Source organism: Rhinopithecus roxellana, chromosome 12 (assembly GCF_007565055.1).
Source record: "Rhinopithecus roxellana isolate Shanxi Qingling chromosome 12, ASM756505v1, whole genome shotgun sequence".
Classification (NCBI taxonomy): Eukaryota; Metazoa; Chordata; class Mammalia; order Primates; family Cercopithecidae; genus Rhinopithecus; species Rhinopithecus roxellana.
In genome coordinates, this window is record NC_044560.1 from 123401401 (window position 1) to 123408942 (window position 7542).

Here is a 7542-nt window from a genome sequence, read left to right on the forward strand (position 1 = left end):
CTGACTGAAAATGAGGGCTAGTGTCAGATCCTTCACTCTCGACACACAGGATGCGCAGGTCAGAGGGCTTGAAAGGCCACCTCCAGGCCTGTCCAGAGCTGATGACTCCAGGGTTCCCTCTCCTGGCACCATGCTGAGAGGGGGCAGCCCTACTGAGATTCCAGCCAGAATCACCTGTTGCCGTACCAAGCTGGCAGGAAGTCAGAAATCCCCAAATCTTAGCAAAGAAAGCACATGTTGACTCTTTTTTTTTTTTTGAGACGGAGTCTTGCTCTGTCGCCCGGGCTGGAGTGCAGTGGCGCGATCTCGGCTCACTGCAAGCTCTGCCTCCCGGGTTCACGCCATTCTCCTGCCTCAGCCTCCCGAGTAGCTGGGACTACAGGCGCCCGCCACCTCGCCCGGCTAGTTTTTTTTTTTTTTTTTTTTTTGTATTTTTTAGTAGAGACAGGGTTTCACCGTGTTAGCCAGGATGGTCTCGATCTCCTGACCTCGTGATCTGCCTGTCTCGGCCTCCCAAAGTGCTGGGATTACAGGCTTGAGCCACTGCACCCGGCCTCATGTTGACTCTTGAGGGAATCTACAGACCACAGTTTCCTCAGGGAGCTCCTCAACTGCATGAACATCTGCTCTCTAACCTGCTGTTGATGGTTCTGCCAGCCAGGGATAGCAATCTCTAAAAGGGTACAGCAATTTATAGTGTGCAAAGCACTTTTACATCCATGATATCACAGTCTCTACTACTGCTTGATGCCTATTAATTGCCACATTTTGGCCGAGCACGGTGGCTCACACCTGTAATCCCAGCACTTTGGGAGGCTGAGGCAGGCAGATTGCTTGAGCTTGGGAGTTTGTGACCAGCCTGGGCAACATGGCGAAACCCTGCATCTATTTTTTTTTTTATGAACAAAAAGAATTAAAAAAAATTTTTTTTAATAGCCACATTTTACAACTCAGGAGACTGAGGCTCAGAGAGGGAAGTGGATTGGGGCTCTGGTGGCTGGACTGAAAGGAAGAATAGACATTCTGAGACCAGAGTCAGAAAACAGATAAGCTGGCTCACACCCTACACAATCTTGCTTAATTTTATAGAGAAGGATTTGATCCTCAGGAAGGGCTGTGAGATTCCCACATCTTCCCCTTTCAAACCTCTCCCCAACCTCATTCATCAACATCTGACATTATCTGACAAAGGCAGGAGTTCCCTTCTGTGGGGAGGGCTCAGTATGAGGGTGCCCTGATGGAGAGGAGGGAGTCTGGCTCACCTCACTTCACATCAGTCTCCTGGAAGCTGATATTGGATGAGGGTCAGGGAGGCCCTGGGTGTTGGAGAGTCCAGGGATCTTGCTTCTCTCAATCTCTCTCTCTCTTTTTTTTTTTTTTTTTTTTGAGATAGAGTGATAGAGTCTTGCACTGTCGCTTGGCCTGGAGTGCAGTGGTGCAATCACAGCTCACTGTAACCTCCGACTCCTGGGTTCAAGTGATTCTCTTGCCTCAGCCTACTGAGTAGCTGGGATTACAGGCACCTAACACCATGCCCAGCTAATTTTTTTTTTTTTTTTAGTAGAGACGGGGTTTCATCATGTTGGCCAGGCTGGTCTCGAGCTCTGACCTCGTGATCCACCTGCCTTAGCCTCCCAAAGTGCTGGGATTACAGGCGTGAGCCACCGCGCCCAGCCAAGATCTTGCTTCTTTTCCCATATGGGGAAGACTCTCCTTTGCCTTAGGGTTTTAGCAGTTTTACTGTGATGTGCCTAAGTGAGTTTTTCTTTGTATTTATCCTACTTTGTAGATATTTGCTTTATATGTATCCTTCCTCATGCTTCTACAATCTGTGGCTGCATCATATCACCCCCTAGTTCAGGAAACATTTCAGCTCTTATCTTTTCTCCATTCTCTTTCTCCTCTCCTTCTGGGACCTTCATTGCATGTATGTTCAGCCATTTGCTGTTGCCCCATATGTCTCTTTTACACTTTATTCTGTATTTTCTAGCCCTTTCCTTCCTTCCTTCTCTTTATTTCAGTCTGGATATTTTTCTACTGAAATATTTTTCTACTATCTAGTTTACTAACCCTATTTTCACATGTATCTTCTCTGCTGCTAAATCCATCAATGGATTTCATTTGTTATAACTTCAGTTCTGGAATTTCCACTAGATCCTTTTTCATAGATTCCAGTTTTCTATTTAAAGATTCCCTCTTGTTATTAATTTTCTTGAACATATTAAACCTTCTAGAGTCCATGTCTGAAAACTCCAACATCTGGCTCTCCAGTGGGCTTGTTTCTATTGTCTGTTTTATTGCTTTTGTTCATTTGGTTTTATCTCCTGAAATGCCAGATAATTTTTTATTGAATGTCCAACATTGTGTATAAAAAATTATAGCACTAGCATGAGGCTCTGAATGATATGATCTTTCTCCAGAGGGGATTTGCTTTTGCTTCTGACAGGCTCCTAAAGAACCACAGGCCACTTTAACACAATCGAGGATTATACTGATTGGAAACTTTGTTTCAGTCTTTCTGAGTCTAGTCTATATCTGGTTAGCCATTAGTCCTAGAGTGTTGCTTTGGTCTTCCCAATAAAAACTGTAGGTGTTTAACAGTACCCTTTCCCTTTTTAGGCCCCAAATTCCAATTTGACTGCCCAGTCTCATGACCTCCTACAAACTGGAAAATGCCTTTAGGGAAAAATCAAAATCTAGTATTACTTCTCTCCACAATCTTGGCCCCCTCAAATCCTCACTGCCTTGGTAGCTCTCCCATGCCTTTAAACAGATTTCTTAAATGCTTAATCCAGCTTTTAAAGTTATCCTCAGCAGGTAAATTGGTCTGATAGAAGCTAGTCTACTTTAGCCAGAAACAGAAGTCTAGATGATAATCTGAAATTAGCACTTTTAGATCTATAACTAAGTTATGCTATGCTAAGCACTTATAATAATATCTAATTTAATTTTTACAACATAAGTTTAAGTATTACTATTATACCTCCATTTTACAGATGAGGAAATTGAGACACAGAAAGATTAAGTAAACTCACCCCAAACCACTCAACTGCAGTGGTGGTGCCAGGATTTGAAATCTGGTGTACTGATCCGAAGCCTGAGCTCTCAACCTAGCACAGTGCTAGATTTGCTAAATGTTTGTTGAATGACTGAGGCACAGGGTACAGGCTTTTCTGAGGCCCTGTAGATAAGCTCCTGTAATTAGAACTTACACTGCTCAAATGTCAACCACAGAGGAAGACAGGTTTTCTCTGGTTCAAGGAAGGTAAAATTCACTTTGCTTCTTCCTTGGTTTAGGAAACTAGGTTCAACAGAAAATAATTCCAGCCCAGGGGCTGAGCTTCTAAGTGCTAATTGCTAATGAATGATTGACTCTTATCTACTCCTGGGAGGCACAGTGACTATAAGACAAAAGGGTCTCTGCCCTAGGCACAAAAAGGACTAAGAACATGTGGGTGTTGGGCTTATTCCTGAGGTTGCCTCCACCCTGGTTAATTGGGATCTAGGAGTGTGCAGGGATGAGGTGTTAAGGCTGCTCAGCTGTTGTAATTCAATTTGCACCACCATTTCATCTGGTGAACTGTGGCCTCCAGCTGCTGCTGTTGCAGTGTTGGTTCTGTTTTGTTGTGGGTATTCTGGCTAGCTCTGTTGTGGGGTGTCCTTAGCACTGTTCAATAAATCTTTCTGGTTTTCCACTCTACTGAGCACATGTTAAGATTGCACTTTCTGGCTGATTTGTGATTAGGTGGCACTGTGTGACGTTCTGGCCAGGGAATTGTGACACATGCCACTTCCAGGCTGGCCTATTGGATTATGGAAGCAGGACTCTGAATTGATGCTATTGCTCTCCCCAGTCCTCTAAACCCCTTCTATTTCATTCCAAGCCCAGCTTTCAATCCTAGTGCCTGAGCAGGAGGGAAGGGCATTGCTCTGACTCTTGAGTTGCGAGGACAGGAAGACCTTCACTTTAGTCAGTACTCCGAGTTGCTGAGCCCCTAAATCTTCAGAAGCAGGAAACTGAGGCTTGGAGTAGAGGAGGTCTGTGGCCAAGCCAGACCAGAACCAAGCCCTTTCCCATCTAGTGAGGGCTCTGAACACTGCCATTCAGCTGCCCACGACCCTGGCCAAGCAATTCACCCTCCCTACTGCCCTGCCTCTGGCTAGGGAGGCCTCATGGTCTCTACGTGGGGAATCCAGTCCACAAGCAGTTTGGGGGAGGAGCAGACACTGGTTGGGCAGCCTGGGAGAGCTGGGGTCCCTCTCTGGGCCTTAGCTGTCTGGATGTGAAGGGAGGAGTATAATGAGGTTATTGTCCCCAAACTGAGGTCCCTCGTCAATCAATCTGCTGCCACACCCTCAACTACTTGAGGTTTGTAAAGGTGGAAATGAGGACCTGTTCAGAAATTACTGTCAGTGTATCAAAAGTTCTCATAAAATCAACATTTATGTATATGTATACATATAAACGTATATGGCTGCACCTGCTCATTGTACCAGATTATTTGCTTTAGGCTGGGATTCCGTTATTTCCCTGGGAAGTCAGCTGCCACACAGGGCTTCTGGTTGAGGGGGAGGGACACTCATATTGAGCAGCAACTCTGTGCTAAGCACTTTCCCTACATTCGCACATTTAACCTTCACTACAACCCTGTGAGCTGTTGCAGTCCTGCTCCTAGTTCACAGTGAGGACACTGAGGCTCAAAGAGGTGAAGGGACTTACTTCGGTTTATTCAGCTGCAATAGGGAAAGCTGGGATTCAAACCCAGTTTTGTCAGATTGAAAAGCTCATGTTTTTGGCTCATTAGAATTGCTGTTTACTGAAAGGTATAGAGATGTTTGCTTATTAAAAAAATTTGGACTCAAGGGGGTGGTCCTCAGTTGGTGAAGGCAAGAGATCCTGGAGAGAGAGTCTCTGTCCGAAGTCCCTTCAGGTCAGCAGGTCAGCCTGCGCATCCCCTGTGCCCCCAACCCATGGTTCTGGGATGTTTGTGTTGCATAAGAGCAGTTACTTGACTAGAGGTAGCTGCCAGGCCTCCTGGCTCCAGATTCCTGGTCCAAAGGCCCAAGAGCCTCTGGGCGTAGGGGCTTCAGTCCAGACTTCAGCCACTCGCCCCAGCCCCCTGTCCTCCAGGGGAGGCTGAGCCCCTCACTTGCTCAGTCTGAACTCTTTACTGCTCACTATGAACTTCTCTGTTCCTTTTAGTCTTAGCCCTTGTGTTCCCTCTCAGTCCCTGGAAATCTGGGCCAGCCCTCTTCCCAGCACCTACATCCTTAGGAACCTCCCACATCACTCTTACTCATTGCCAGCTGGGGCTTATTCACTACCTTGGGAACTCTCAGCTTCTGCCAACTGAATTCTGCAAACCCAGAGCCCAAAGAGCTACCATCACCCTCACCCTAGCCAATCCATGGGCCTGTCCTCACCATAGACACATGCATATACATGCATACTCACATGTGTGCATGTGCGTGTGTACGCGCGTGCGCACACACACACACGCACAGAGTCTCCAAGCTGGAAATAAGGTTTGAGGATGAAGCCTGAAGGTGTGGCTTTCTAGCTCCTGTGTCTGATTCCTGGGATCTATTGTCTTCCTCCCTGAGCCCATGTGCATGCACGAACACACACACACACTACAGACACACACGCAGTGACTGGACATATCCAGAAATCCAAACACAGATGCATAGATGCGTTACACACACAGAGTTGCAGACACAGGCCAACATATGACACACTGTCAGTTGCCTGCCTATCTGATGGAGATGAGCTGCTGTCCTGAGACTTCTCCTTGCCTGGAAGTGTGATGGTGGAGGGAGGGTGGTTGAGAGCAGGAGCGCCCTGGGAGAGGTGATGGGTGGATAGGAGTTCCATTCTGGCTGCTCTGATGGTGCCTACCCATTCACAATGGGTCTCCATGCTGGCAAAAGGCAAGCACTCACCATTCCCCTCACTGGGGCTCAGCTTTGCCATTGGTAAAGTGTGAGATTGATCTAGATGGTCTAGATGGTCTAGCTGGCTTCCAGCACAGCTGAGAGGCCCCAGTGGCACAAGACTCCGAAAGCTTCTTTGAGCAATCACAGGTCTGTGTTGGTTAGACCGAGCCTTTGTAACAATCCAGGCAAAGATGCTCCCTTCCAGTCCTTCCTAGTGCTCTTGCACTTCCCCAACAGAATCCTCAGGCCACAGTCCCCAGCAGGGGTTATATAGGTGGCCAGACTGGGATCTCTAACCTCAGTCTGGGCCTCTGCCTCTACCCTAAGCAACTCAGCTGCCTGGAGCCAGCTGGAGGAGTGGAGAGAGAGGACTTCAGACTGGCAGGAGTGGAACTGCCCTTCCTATCTGTCTCCTTCCCTCCAAGGCTCTGAAACTAGCTCCACTTTCCTCCCCAGCCTGAGGAACTTCAGCATCTTTTGCCCAACCACCCAACCCCTCTGCCTTCTTAGTTTCCTGACTTCTCATCTCCAATGCTCAATTCCTTCATTCCACCTCAGCTACACTTCCTCATACCTCATCCTCATCACCTTCAGGGCTTTATCACCCTTGTCATCACCCTGAACCATTCCACCTCTGAGAAACCCTGACGCCCTACTCTCGACTGTAACTCCACTGCTACCGCCATACAAACATGGGTACAGCACACTGTTCTAAGCCATATATGCGTGTGTGTGTGTATATATATATTTTTGAGATGGAGTCTTGTTCTGTTGCCCAAGCTGGAGCACAGTGGTGCAATCTTGGCTGACTGCAACCTCCGCCTCCCAGGTTCAAGCGATTATCCTACCTCAGCCTCATAAGTACCTGAGACTACAGGTGCGCACCACCACACCTGGCTAATTTTTGTATTTTTAATAGAGACTGGGTTTCACTATGTTGGCCAGGATGGTTTCAATCTCCTGACCTCATGATCTGCTTGCCTCAGCCTCCCAAAGTGCTGGAATTACAAGCATGAGCCACCACGCCCGGCCGCCCTTTATATATATTAACTCATTTAAGTGCCATGACAACACTTAGGTAGCACTACTGCTGCCACTAATTTATGGATTGGGAAACAGAGGCCTGAGAGGTTAGAAGAATCACCTAAGGTCACAGACATCATGGTAATATATGGCATAGCTGTGATTCAAACCTAGGCTGTGTGTCTCCTAAATCTGTGCCTTTCATAACTCCACACTGCCTCTGGCTGTAACTGTTCTTTGATCTCATGCAATCCCCGGACCTCTGCATTTTTCTCCATGATCCTCTTGCTTCCACTTCTGTCTGCATCTACCCAAGAACCCAAACTGACTTATTTCCATTACTCTCTTGCAACTTGTCCCTTTGTCCTTCTGCCAAAGCTGCCAGCAAAGCCTCAATTGCAACAGTCTGACTTTCTGCCACCTCAAGTCTATGCCTAAACTGCTAAGCCTTGTAGGTGAAAAAACCACAGCTGGGTGGCATGGGCTGTTTGTATATCCACATCCCTGGCATCACTGTGATCCTTAAGCATACCGGGAAACCTCCCACTTCCTAGTCTGAGCTCATCAACCCGTCACTGGACT